Raw genomic sequence first — 15,155 nt, 5'->3', positions numbered from 1 at the left:
AAAACAATCGAGAACCACTGTTCTAGTTGTTTTCCCACCGTATTACAAGTATGGGTACAACAAAGAGGAGAAAACCTACTAATCTTAAGGGTGCAATCATAATTTATTTTTACAAATTATATTTGATGAAATGATGAGTGGGGTTATTATTGTGAGTATATGTGAAATAAATCAAGTGTAATATGTATTAATGTCAGTGACGGGCTGTGCGTTTCCCACCTATGCCTCCATTGATGTCTGACTTCAATGATTACCTCTCAAAATACCATCATTTATGTCACCACATGAGCATTGCTGGAGAAATACTATACAGGAAGATATTTACGCCCTACTGCGCATTGAGCCACACCAACAGTGTACAAGAAGGGTAATTTTTCTATTGCATTTAAAAATCAATAAACCCTCATCAGCAATTAAAACATATCTTATGTGGTACTGTTGAAATACAAATTGCAAAAAACATTCAAAGTGGAAAAAAAAAGAAATAAAATATTCAAACTGGCTCTCCTGTCAGTGCTTGGTGGTCCGAAGAACCCACGGGAGGGCAACCTCCACAGTGTACTATTAATATTGTTTTTCTCAGAAAAATATATTATATCGGTGAACTTTGATTGATTTATTGAAACTTTTATTATTAGATTGCACAATTCAGTACATATTCCGTACAATTGACCACTAAATGGTAACACCCGGATAAGTTTTTCAACTTGTTTAAGTCTGGGTCCTCGTAACTGAGTATCTAAAAAATAGTTTTACTTTTTAAAGGACATGTTGAGAAAAAATGTATTCAGTCTAAGCCTAGGCCATTGGAGAGAGGGTCCAGACTGAGGCCAAGGGGGAAAAAACCTCATAGACAAATCACACATGAACATGTGTGGGGAAACATCCAATAATACAAAGGACATTACAGACACTTCTACATACAGCTACAAAAGTAAAACAACAACAAAAACAGATACAATGTGGTAGCCTCTACGGCAGGGGTCAGGAACCTTTTTGGCTGAGAGAGCCATGAAAGCCCAATATTTTAAAATGTATTTCCGTGAGAGCCATATAGTATTTTTTAACACTGAATACAACGAAATGTGTGCATTTTTAAGTAAGACCAACATTTGTAGAGTAAAATAAGTCTCTTATTCTTTTTAATAACATTGTTATTCTGAAGTTAACCAATATTAAGTAAAATACTTCTTACCATTAATGAACAGGTGCGGAAGAAAACAGATGGATGGATTAAGATGCATGAGAATGTTTTATATTCTGAACGTTATTTTTAACACTGATTACCAACGGAATGATTCATTACTTATCGTGTTAAGCAATGTCAGCTAGTATTACATCAAAAGAGCCACACTTTGCTCTCGAGCCATAGGTTCCCTACCCCTGCTCTACGGTGTTCCACGCCATCATCTGCTAGGGTGGGGGGGAGCATGGCCAGAGACAGGAGCAGACCCAACAAAGCAACCAAGAGAGCCGACTCCACTCTCGGCCAGTGTCTAATTCAGTCCGCATGGATGAGCGAGGGTGCGTCCAAGGAGACCGATGTGTCCGATACCCGCTCATTAGAGATGCGCGGTTTGCGGTCTCATCCGCGGAGCCCGCGGATAAACCGCGGGTCGGGCGGGTGACATGATGAAAACATTTATTTTAATTAAATTCGGGCGGGTGGCAGTTGAACCATCCGGAAATATTTGATATACATGGTTCTGGGATCGGTATCCTTTGCCATTCAAAGAGCCATTTAAGACCCGTGTCGCGAAGCAAGAAGAAAATAGGAGACGCAAATATTATCTGGAATGACTGCCGGCAGTCACCCAGACAATAAGTATTAGGGCGTGCTATGAAGCCATTGGCTTTGTCGCCTTCTACAACATGTACGATCTGCTTGTCAGTCCAACAACATGTTGTGTGTGGCTTCTGCTGCAACACGCACACGACTGCAAGGCATACTGGGTGACACAGAGTACACTAATGGTTGTGATATAAACAATTTTAACACTCTTAGTAATATGCGCCACGCTGTGAAGCCACACCAAACAAGATTGACAAACACATTTCGGGAGAATATCCTCCCAGTAACACAACATAAACGCAACACAACAAATACCCAGAATCCTTTGTATCCATGATACACCCTGACTATTTTATACACCCCGCTAGCAGCAACCCCCCCCTCCGTGCCTCGGTAGGGTGGGCGGGGTTGGGGGCGCGGGGGTGTAAAATATATTCAGGAACTGTCACGGATACAAAGGATTATGGGTATTTGTTGTGTTGCGTTTATGTTGTGTTACTGTGAGGATATTTTCCCGAAATGTGTTTGTCAATCTTGTTTGGTGGGACTTCACAGCGTGGCGCATATTAGTAAGTGTTAAAGTTGTTTATATCACAACCATTAGTGTACTCTCTATCACCCAGTATGCCTTTCAATCTTGTACGAGTCATTGCGGAAGCTGCACACAACATGTTGCCGGACCAACAATCGGTTTGTACATGTTGTTGAAGGTGTCAAAGGCAATGGCTTCACAGCACGCCCATATTCTTGTCATCAGGATAAACTCCAATTGGATATTCGCGAGAACGTTAGCGCCTCCAATTGTCTTCATTACTCTGTGTATTTCAGCGAGCGGGTGGCGGGCGGGTGGCGGGCGGGTGCGGTCCTGTTTTAATGTTGGTTCGGGTGGACGGGGGGTGGATGACGACTCTGGTGATGCGGTTGCGGATGATATACAGTAATTGCCTATCTGTGCATCTGTACCGCTCATTCAGCGCTGTGTCTTCGTCTGCATCTCCTCTAGTCTCTCCAAACGGACTCTGGTGTGGCAGAGACCCAGCAGGTGGTCTCCATGGCCAAAAGGTTGGCGGATCCAGAAGTTCATTAAAAAAAAGCACCGCGGAAGTCACGAAAGTGCCACCCCTTGTCATACAGTCCCAAGAAAAATAAATAAATAAATAATTAGTGGAGTTAAAAACTTTATGCAGTCCAATTTTAGTAATTGTTGTATGTATGTCCACATGAGGATCGTAAACAAGATCCAAAAGTCTACCAAGGTACAATTATGTCTGCTCAGTTATAGGATTTGTTAGCCAGGACATTGTTGGTCTCTTGACATTGAACTTGGAATATAAGGGAGGGAGGGGGGTAAAAACACACACACACACACACACACACACACGCACACACACACACACAGAGGCTTACAATTCCTCTACCAACACCCGCCCAGCCAGCCCCACTTCCTTACAACTCTGCTTTATCTTAACTGTCAACACCTGGCCTAAGCAGGAACCTCTTTCTATCTGTGAACTTTAATCTGGCCCTGCTAGGCAAACAGTACCATGGCTCGGACAAGCAGAGTGATTACTCTGTCACATTGCCCAACGCTCCCCCGGCAGGGAAGGGGGGGAAAGATTGGAAGAAAAGAGGGATTTGGACACAGAAAGATACATATAAAGTTGAATGCGCACTATCAAAGAATGTAGGCGGAGACACAATAACAGGTAACGGGGGAAAGGACAAAAGACGTTATAGAGCTGGGGGGAAGAAACACATTTAATTGGAATTGGTTGGTAAACAAATATTTACGAGAACTTTATAATTTATCTAACTTTAATGCAAATTGTGGGAAATATACACATTTTTACGGATTTTATGGTCAAACAATACATTTTTTTTAAATCGTTGATATGAGGGTGGGTTGGTAGTGTCAAAACGTGGACTATGATGTGGTTTGTTTTCCCGGAAAGCAAAGGAACTGGACCGGATGTGGCATGAAGGTAAAGACATGTTTAATCTATTACTATAAAAAAAACTGCAAACAAAAGGCGCGCACAAGGCGGAGAACAAACTTGGCTAAGAAAACCAAAACTGGCACAGAGGCAGAACAATGGACATAAAAATAAAAGACACTAACTGTGGCATTAATAAACAAAAACTTACTTGTGGTGACGTGAGCAGGGCAGCATGAACTATGACATGAAACAGGTATGAAACAGAGTGTAGAGAGTACAATGACGCCAGGCCGACTGCCTGGCAATTACAAGCTTAAATAATAGTGACATGATTATTGACAGGTGCTTGAGTCCAAACAAATCAGGTGCGCTAATTGGTCGTCATGGTAACCAAACAAGGGAGTGCAAAAATAGGAACTAATTGAGTCGTCAGAGAAACTACAACAAACAAGGGTGCACAAAAAACAGGAAGGAATGGAGTCTTAAACAAAACAGAACATAACTAAACAAAACATGAGAAAACAAGATTACAAGACATGACAGGTAGAAATTAGTCATAAAAAAAAAACCCTCTCTTATCATCAATCCATCCATCCATCCATTTCTTCCGCTTATCCGAGGTCGGGTCGCAGGGGCAGCAGCCTAAGCAGGGAAGCCCAGACTTCCCTCTCCAGAGCCACTTTGTCTAGCTCTTCTCGGGGGATCCCAAGGCATTCCCAGGCCAGCCGGGAGACAGAGTCTTCCCAACGTGTCCTGGGTCTTCCCCGTGGCCTCCTACCGGTTGGACGTGCCCTTAACACCTCCCTAGGGAGGCGTTCGGGTGGCATCCTGACCAGATGCCCAAACCACCTCATCTGGCTCCTCTCGATGTGGAGGAGCAGCGGCTTTACTTTGAGTTCCTACCAGATGGCAGAGCTTCTCACCCTATCTCTAAGGGAGAGCCCCGCCACACGGCGGAGGAAACTCATTTCGGCCGCTTGTGCCCGTGATCTTATCCTTTCGGTTCATGACCATAGGTGAGGATGGGAACGTAGATCGACCGGTAAATTGAGGGCTTTGTTTCACTGTTGTTGCCAACATGAGCGCTGAAGTCCCCCAGCAGAACAAGGGAATCACCCGAGGGAGCACTCTCCAGTACTCTCTCGAGTGTACCCAAAAAGGGTTGGTACTCTGAAATGTTGTTTGGTGCGCAGGACCCGTCCCCCCACCCGAAGGCGGAGGGAGGCTACCCTTTCGTCCACTGGGTTGAACTCCAAAGTGCAGGCTTTGAGCCGAGGGACATCGAGAATTGCCACCCCAGCCCGTCGCCTCTTACTACCGGCAACGCCAGAGTGGAAGAGAGTCCAGCCCCTCTCGAGAGAAGTGGTTCCAGAGCTCTTGCTGTGCGTCGAAGTGAGTCCGACTACATCCATCCGGAATTTCTCTACTTCGCGCACTAGCTCAGACTCCTTCCCCCCCAGTTAGGTGACGTTCCACATCCAAAGAGCTAGCTTCTGTAGCCGAGGATCGGACCGCCAAGTGTCCTGCCTTCGGCTGCCGCCCAGCTCACATCGCACCCGACCTCTATGGCCCCTGCTATGGGTGGTGAGCCCATTGGAGGGGGGACCCACGTTGCCTCTTCGGGCTGTGCCCGGCCGGGCTCCATGGGGACAGGCCATTCTTCATAAAAGATCTTCCAGCTGCTCTTTGTCTGATCCCTCACCTAGGACCTGTTTGCCTTTGGAGACCCTACCAGGGGGCTTAAAGCCCCCGGACAACATAGCTCCTAGGATCATTGGGACACGCAAACTCCTCTACCACGATAGGGTGGCAGCTCATCTTATATTACCCAAAGTCGAGAAAAAAAGGAAATTATGCATAATAATAAACCTTTTTGTTTTTACATTATACGTGCAGCATGATAGGGATGTGCGGTACTGGGAATTTTGGCATCAAGTTGATACTAAGTCAATGCAGGGCTAGTCAGAGTCAGTCAGGGTCAGGAATACTTTAATAATCCCAGGAGGGGAAATGAAGATTTTCAGCACAGTCCCATTCAAGAGCAGACAAACATTACAGGGAGACAGAAAAGGATCAAACATTACAGGGAGACAGAAAAGGATCAAACATTACAGGGAGACAGAACAGGATCGCTTACAGGTCTGCCAACTTCCAGCGCCCCTTACAAAAAAGGTGAGAAACAGGTACACAAGTAAAAAAAACCTCATGGTTAAGCACACATAAACGTGTGTAAGAGGGAAACATCTAAGAACACAAAGGACATTAAAGACATTAAAAGAGCAGAGCTGATGTAACCAGCCATTTTTACATACAGCTACAAAAGTATGAATAAAAATTAACCAATAATATATATTGCGCGCACACGATTGCACCATGCTTGGACAAGCAACCAAACAAAAACACAATTTCAACACCTAAATACACTGTGGAGGCCTCTGCGGTGTTCCACGCCATGGTCTGCTGGGGTGGGGGGGCCATGGCCAGAGACAGGAGCAGACCCAACAAAGCAACCAAGAGAGCCTACTCCACCCTCGGCCACCCACCAATTCCCGGCCGGTGTCCAGTCCGCATGGATGAGCGAGGATACGTTCAAGAAGATCGAGGGGTACGATACCTGCTCATCCAGCCAAGACACTGTGAAGCTCTGCAGCCCTCTCCTCCAGTCTCTCCAAACTGACTCTGGTGTGGCAGAGACCCAGCAGCTGGTCTCCATTGCCAAAAGGCTCCCGGGTTGGCAGATCCAGAAGTTCTCAAAAAATAGTTACTCTGGTTACCTACTGATATTCATTCCCCCAATTTTGACTTGAAGTGTCCTAATCGTTGAATAATTTTGTGGATTTGCTTCTGGTTAATTGATAATCAACATCGTGAAAATCCATCTATCCATCCATTTACAACCGCTTATTCCCTTCAGGGTGGCGGGAAATGAATGCAACTATACTACAAAAAAAAACTAATTTAATTTAAGTCACTTACACAATGTTTAACCCTCAATGGACAAAGGCTGCCTTGTTGTCCTTTCAGTACATTTCTGCTGTATTTTGACCATGAAGGCAACTTGAGGATTCCAGGTTCGATTCCAGCTTCCGCCATCCTGGTTACTTCACCCTTGCTTGGAAGTGAATTGAACATTTGGCAGTCGCGCTTCTGTCAGTCCACCCCAGGGTAGTTGTGGCTACAAATGTAGCTTACCACAATTATTGTGTGAATGTTGAGTGAGTTAATGACGGGTTCACAGTTCACTGTGAAGCTGTCACGCCTATGGTTCATGTTTTGTTTTGGTCATGCTATGTTTAGTTTTTTGGACATTTAGTTCTCTTTTGCATTTCCTTGTTTGTCTTGTTACCAAGCCAACTAATTTTAGTTTTCATCTGTCATGTCGGATCACGACTTTTGTATGGCCATACTACCCTGAGCATCCCCAATCTCATCTGTTCTCAAAGCTAAACAGTGTTTGACCTGGTTAGTACTTGGATGGGAGACTGCCTAGGAATACCAGGTGCTGTTGACCTTTGGACTCTAAGTTCCTTTTTTTTTTTTACTCCCTGTTTTGTTACCATGACGACCAATCAGTTCACCTGTCTTGTCTCACACCTGTTTTCACTTATCATGTTCATTATTTAAGCCACAGTTACCAGGTAGTTGGGCTGGCAACATCACCTCCTTCACGACCTCGATTATCTGCTTCATGCCTTGCTATGCTGTTTATTTTGTCCACGTAAGTTGTTGTCATTCATGCCATAGCACAAGAGTTGTGTTTCATGTTTATTGTTTATAGCCTTTGTGCTAGTCTTTTGTTTCATAGCCCAAGTTTCGTACCTCCATTGTGAGCGCTTTTTGTTTGTTCCTGTTTTTAGTTTATGAGTAAATAAATTAAATATGTACCTACCTTCACGACGTTTCCACTCCATTCGCTTCGCACCTCGGGAAAAAAACCAAGACCAAGTCCAAGCCTGACAGAAGCATTTTGAGTGTATAGAAAAGCGCTATATAAATCTATTGGCCTGCTCAGTGGACTTGTGGTTAGAGTGTCCGCCCTGAGATTGGTAGGTCGTGAGTTCATACCAAAGACTATAAAAATGGGACCCATTACCTCCCTGCTTGGCACTCAGCATGAAAGGTTGGAATTGGGGGTTAAATCACCAAAATTGATCCCCGAGCTCGGCCACCGCTGCTGCTCACTGCTCCCCTCACCTCCCAGGGGTTGGAACAAGGGGATGAGTCAAATGCAGAGGGTAATTTTACCGCAGCTAGTGTGTGTGTGACTATCTGTGGTACTTTAACTTTAGACTTTAACTTTAATCTATTGTTATTATTATTAATATCATTACTAGTATTATTATCTTTATTATTATTATTATTATTATCCTAACCTTTGTTGTGTTTCTCCATTATACATGATCTTTCTTTCACAGGTTTGTGTACAGCCTCATTCAACAAAACCCCAAAGCCAAACAGGACATAAAAGTCCTTAAGTTTTTTGATGGGTGTAAAAAAAAATGTTTAATTATTTTTTTACCTTCTCTTGCTCCCAGCTCTTAATCAACCTCAGCCGTACAATGTGATGTTTTTTCAACCCGTTCAAGCCCTTTTGATCAAACAATGTCACAGTTGTACATTAGTTTAAATGTGCATAACATGAGTTATTTTACTCATTTAAACCTCAAACCTGAGCTGATCAAAACACCCCCAAACGGGTGATCATTTAAAAAAATGCATGAGTTTATTGGGAAATCTGAGCAAAACAACTTGAAATATAAATAAAACTTAAGTATTGTTATTAAAATGGATGGATGAGTGGATGTCTTGTTTGGATTTGAAAACAATAACAATTGAAAATCCCCACGGGTTGAGAAAAAAATTACTATGGCGCATTTAAATTGAGTAGGGGTGAGATTCAAATTTTCTTTATATTGTTTTTTTTCCTGTTTTTCGGCAAAACAATTGATCAGTTGTTTTTATTTTTATTTTCTTTAACTTAATAGTTTTATTAAATATGTGAGGATTCACCCTGAAATCTTTGAGTTTAGAATTTTACAAGTTAAATTGTATAATAAATAGTTGCGTAGCATCAACAATACTGTAGTTATATATATATATAAAACTTGTCCATGGTGTACACCGCCTTCCGCCCGATTGTATCTGAGATAGGCACCAGGACCCCCGCGACCCCAAAAGGGACAAGCGGTAGAAAATGGATGGATGGACATTAGTTACAGTATATATATATATATATATATATGTGTGTATTTGCAGATGAACATTATCACATGATTTATCCAGAAAATATAAATAACGACATGTAAGTGTAAAAAACAACAACATTATGATTTGTACATTTTCAGAATGTTTCACACTTGGACTATGACTTGGACTATGGGATAGTTTGTTTTTTTCGATGCAAAGGGAAATTGGCACGAGCGAGACATGAATGTAAGTACATTTTGATTTATTAGTATACAAACACATTACAAAAAGGCAAACAAATGGTGCGCACAATGACGGAGAACAAACTTGACTAATGAAAAACACATGACTAGCATAAAGGCTAAAAACTATAAAGATGAAAAAAAAACACTTGCACTGTGGCATGAATAACAAAACTTACGTGGCGTGGACAAAATGAACAGGATGGTCTTTGGCATGAAAGGAGTTGAGGAATATGGGATGTGAAGTTTCCAGACTGACTACCAGGTAACTGTGGTTTAAATAATAACTATGATCATTACAAACAGGTGTGAGGGCTGAGAACAGGGGTGTGACATGAGGGCAATGTGAAAATTAATGAGTTGCTATGGAAACAAAGAAAACAACGAAGTGCAAAAGCAAGAACTGAATGTCCAAAAAACAAAACATAACGTGACCAAAACAAAACATGATTTCCTGGGCGTGACAGAATGTCCCTGTTTATTTTTAAACAAAAAAAACAATCTGAAGTTTCTTTTATTATATTTTTATTTTTAAGTTGTTGTGCCGTGATTTTTGCCAGTCCGGCCCACTTGGGAGTAGTTTTTCTCCATGTGGCCCCCGATCTAAAATTGGTTTGACACCCCTGGTATATATAGATAACTATTTGTATTGTTATTTGCTATCTAAGAATGGTCTCGATATGTAATCCCCCAAAATAGCAGATACTGTATCTACCCTACAGTGTTCCATATTAATCTTAAAATATATATTTTTAATTGCACCGTCCACCCCATTCTATTCACCTCATGACACACACGTTATTAATGTAGCATTTTTTCATGGAAAACACATCCATCCATTTTCTACCCCTTGTCCTTTTTGGAGTCGCGGGGGGGTCGTTGGAGCCTATCTCAGCTGCATTCGGGCGGAAGGCGGGGTACACCCTGGACAAGCCGCCACCTCATCACAGGTCCAACACAGAGAGACAGACAACATTCACACTCACATTCACACACTAGGGCCAATTTAGTGTTGCCAATCAACCTATCCCCAGGTGCATGTCTTTGGAGGTGGGACGAAGTCGGAGTACCCGGAGGGAACCCACGCAGTCACGGAGAGAACATGCAAACTCCACACAGAAAGATTCTGAGCCAGGGATTGCACCCAGGACTTCTTGGGACCTTTGTATTGAGGCTGATACACTAACCCCTATCCCACCGTGCTGCCTAAAAACACTATTGACAATAACAGAAAAATGGCATGACAGGAACAAGGCCACCTCTGAGGCGTCCCCACTGGGCAATAACTAAAATTAGCGGCATTTAGAAAATAATATAAATCGTATTTTAAAAACAATGTAAAAAAAAAAAAATCGAAATAATAAATTGATGAATGACTAAAAACAAAATAATGACATTAACTGTTGTAATAATAGCAATAAATAAAATATGTAATAATAGAATGAAAATTAAAAACCTAAGGAGAGCCTTATTAAAAATGTGTGCCATTAACGTTTTGTTTTTTCTGCAGTCTTTTATACCAGTGGTTCTAAACCTTTTTCCAGTGATGTACCCCCTCTGAACATGTTTTAAATTCAAGTACCCCCTGATCAGAGCAAAGCATTTTTGGTTGAAAAAAGAGATAAAGAAGTAAAATACAGCACTATGTCATCAGTTTCTGGTTTATTAAATTGTGTAACAGTGCAAAATATTGCTCATTTGTAGTGGTCTTTCTTGAACTATTTGGAAAAAAAGATATACAAACAACTAAAAACTTGTTGAAAAAGTGAAAAGTGATTAAATTATAAATAAAGATTTCTACACATAGAAGTAATCATCAACTTAAAGTGCCCTCTTTGGGGATTGTAATAGAGATCCATCTGGATTCATCAACTTAATTCTAAACATTTCTCCACAAAAAATAAATCTTTAAACATCAATATTTATGGAACATGTCCACAAAAAATCTAGCTGTCAACACTGAATATTGCATTGTTGTATTTCTTTTCACAGTTTATGAACTTACATTCATATTTTATTGAAGTATTATTCAATAAATATACAAACCCCATTTCCATATGAGTTGGGAAATTGTGTTAAATGTAAATAACAACGGAATACAAGGATTTGCAAATCCTTTTCAACCCATATTCAGTTGAGTGCACTTCAAAGACAAGATATTTGATGTTCAAACTCATAAACTTAAATTTTTTTTTTGCAAATAATAATTAACTTAGAATTTCATGGCTGCAACACGTGCCAAAATAGTTGGGAAAGGGCATGTTCACCACTGTGTTACATCACCTTTTCTTTTAACAACACTCAATAAACGTTTGGGAACTGAGGAAACTAATTGTTGAAGCTTTGAAAGTGGAATTCTTTACCATTCTTTACCATTATGAAGCGTAAAATACGACAACAAAACCCCGGACTGTTGAACAACTTAAGCTGTACATCAACAGCTTAAGTTGTTCAACAGTCCGGGGTTTTGTTGTCGTATTTTACACTTCATAATGCGCCACACATTTTTAGATGGAAGACAGGTTTGGACTGCAGGCGGGCCAGGAAAGTACCCGCACTCTTTTACTATGAAGCCACACCGTTGTAACACGTGGCTTGGCATTGTTTTGCTGAAATTAGCAGGGGCGTCCATGATAACGTTGCTTGGATGACAACATATGTTGCTCCAAAACCTGTATGTACCTTTCAGCATTAATGGTGCCTTCACAGATGTGTAAGTTACCCATGCCTTGGGTACTAATACACCCCCATACCATCACAGATCCTGGATTTTGAACTTTGCGTCTACAACAATTCGGATGGTTATTTTCCTCTTTGTTCCGGAGGACACCACGTCCACAGTTACCAAATATAATTTGAAAAGTGGACTCATCAGACCACAGAACACTTTTCCACTTTGCATCAGTCCATCTTAGATGAGCTTGGGCCCAGCGAAGCTGGCGGGGTTCCTTTGTGTTGTTGATAAATGGCTTTCGCGTTGCATAGTACAGTTTTAACTTGCACTTACAGATGTAGCGACCAACTGTAGCTACTGACAGTGGTTTTATGAAGTGTTCCTGAGCCCATGTGGTGATATCCTTTCCACTCTGATGTCGGTTTTTGATGGCAGTACCACCTGAGGGATCAAAGGTCCGTAATATCATCGCTTACGTGCAGTGATTTCTCCACATTCTCTGAACCTTTTCATGATTTTACGGACCGTAGATGGTAAAATCCCTAAATTCCTTGCAATAGCCCGTTGAGAAATGTTGTTCTAAAACTGTTTGACAATTTGCTTACAAATTGGTGACCCTCACCCCATCCTTGTTTGTGAACACTTAGCATTTAATTGAAGCTGCTTTTATACCCAATTATGACACCCACCTGTTCCCAATTAGCCTGCATACCTGTGGGATGTTCCAAATAAGTGTTTGATGAGCATTCCTCAACTGTATCAGTATTGTAGTAAATCAGCACCTTTCCCAACTTCTTTGGCACGTGTTGCTGGCATCAAATTCTAAAGTTAATGATTATTTGCAAAAAAAAAAATGTTTATCAGTTTTAACATCAACTGAATATGGGTTGAAAATGATTTGCAAATCATTGTATTCCGTTTATATTTACATCTAACACAATTTCCCAACTCATATGGAAACGGGGTTTGTATTTATAAAGGATTTTTTAATTTTTGCTATTTTTAGAATATTTAAAAAAAATCTCACGAACCCCTTGGGATACCTTCAAGTACCCCCATTTGAGAACCACTGTTTTATATCATGCGCTACAATAAAAAGAAAAACGCCAATATCACATTCAGTATGTATGCAATACATTTTATTTTTTTTCCAAGACAAAATGGCTGAGTGAAGAGAATAATGCAGGCAACAGCTGAAAACAGAGTGGCAGTTTTTGTAACTGAAAAACAAAAACAAATATAAAACAAAAACTATTTGCAGGAGGAACTCTTAAATGTTGGGTCTGTGACCTTTGGCCATCAAACAAAAGGAAACGTAAAAGCCGTCAGAAATTCCTCACCAGGGGTGAAAATGAACAGATGTGTGACTCTGTGAACGGAGCGTATACCGCGTGTGGGTGTACAGTCATAATAAATAATGTCAACCCATGCCGCAGGTCAACTTCAAGTTCAGTTGAGAGCAGATAAGTTTGGAGTAAATACAGAACACAGGACAAGATCAAGCTGATGTACCTTCAGCAGAGACAACATGTACCTAACCTTCCTTCCTCTCCTTTTGTCATTTGGAGAGAAAGACTTGCATATGGTATGTCATGTACCTTATGGAAATCATAAAGCACCGTGGTTTGTTTGGCAAACAAAAAAAAAAACAACAACAAGAGGAAATCAATTCAAAAATACCAAAATAATATTCTGCAAAATACAAAAAAAAAAGGCTTTTCAGATTCATGTTGGATTGATTGCATATGACAAGTTTTTTTCTTCTTCTTCTTCTCATTAACGGTTGGAATGTTATCAGGTGGTACATGTTTACGGACAGTAAAAAGTTGGCTAGCAAGGAACCCCAACAATAGCTTGTATTACTGCATATAAAAATGGCAGGAGAAATAATAATAATAAAAAAAAAAAAAGATATGTACAACCACCTGTTTTTACCTCAATGTGGGCAGTCCAGCGGGACTGCCTGGAAAAAGGCCATCATATGACCTCTCTCGCCCTCGAGGAACGCCGCGACATTTAAAAAAAAACAAAAACATACTTATTTTCAAGCGTACAAATTATTCACACTATATTATCCTGCCAAATTAAAAAAAATATATATATACGGTGGCAGCTTGTTGGGATTTTTTTTTTTTTTTTGAACTACGGAAAACAAAAAAAAAACAAAAAAAAGGGTACATTGAAGCCTTTAAAGAGTACAGGCAAAAAACCATTAAAAATACAGGCTCCAACATAAATACTATAAGTGCCTACACTAAGTGAACATTAATTTCAAATACCATTCTAAATACAGGAAAAAAGTCGACCATAAATGTGTTTGGAACCCAGGAACTTACATGAGTGTGCATTTTCCTATGTGTTTTAAGTTCTCTCTATATATTTATATATCATATATCTCCCCCGATGCAAAACTTTTTTTGTTCAACCTGAAGACTTGTGTATAGTAAAGGCAAAAAAGATGCGAGACATTACAATTCTTTACATAGTGATCGAGTCCTGAATATCATCAAGACAGGAAAGAGAAACATCGATAAAAATTACAAATAAAATTTAAATAAAGTTCTCCTTGAAAGGCTTTAAAAAAAACAACAAATAGGCAATTTCAGTCATTTCTAAAAGTTAGTATGAAGCAGGATATTTCTATGGCATTTCCTGCATTTGATACCTCGACAAGCCAAACTGGTGTTTCGCTCTCACGGCTCATTCTTTTTTCTTTTCTTTTTTTTCTTTTTTCTGTTAAATTCAAACTATTGACACCACAGTTATTTGTCAGCATAAAGAGCCAAGTTTTTTTTTTTTCCCTTGAGTGTCCAACTGTAAACTGGGGGGGGAATGGAACAGTGCACGTAAAAAAGTTCCGGATATGGAATCCGGTCTTCGTTTTATACTCAACCGACTGTATCTCCGATTAGAGAGACAGATACAGACTCCAAGGCAGAGTGACAAGTGCTATATCATTAACAATGGCGGGGGTTGGAGAGAGGGACTGCTAATAAGATGAGGTCTAATTGTTCAAAAAGAAAATGTTAAAATGGGAGGTATGAACATACTTGCCAACCTTGAGACCTCCAAATTCGGGAGATGGAGGGGGGGAGGGTTTGGTGGTAGCCATACTTGCCAACCCTCCCGGATTGTCCGGGAGACTCCCGTAATTCAGCGCCTCTCCCGAAAAACTCCCGGGACAAATTTTCTCCTGAAAATCTGCCGAAATCCATGAGAACCTGACTCAACAATGTTGTGACCCTCTTAAACAGGTCAATACTGCCGTCTACTGTACATAGAATAGAATAGAATGTAAATATATTCTACATTTAAGTGCAGTC

This window comes from Nerophis ophidion, linkage group LG20, assembly GCF_033978795.1.
Source record: "Nerophis ophidion isolate RoL-2023_Sa linkage group LG20, RoL_Noph_v1.0, whole genome shotgun sequence".
NCBI classification, from domain to species: Eukaryota; Metazoa; Chordata; class Actinopteri; order Syngnathiformes; family Syngnathidae; genus Nerophis; species Nerophis ophidion.
This window is presented reverse-complemented; position numbering follows the sequence as displayed.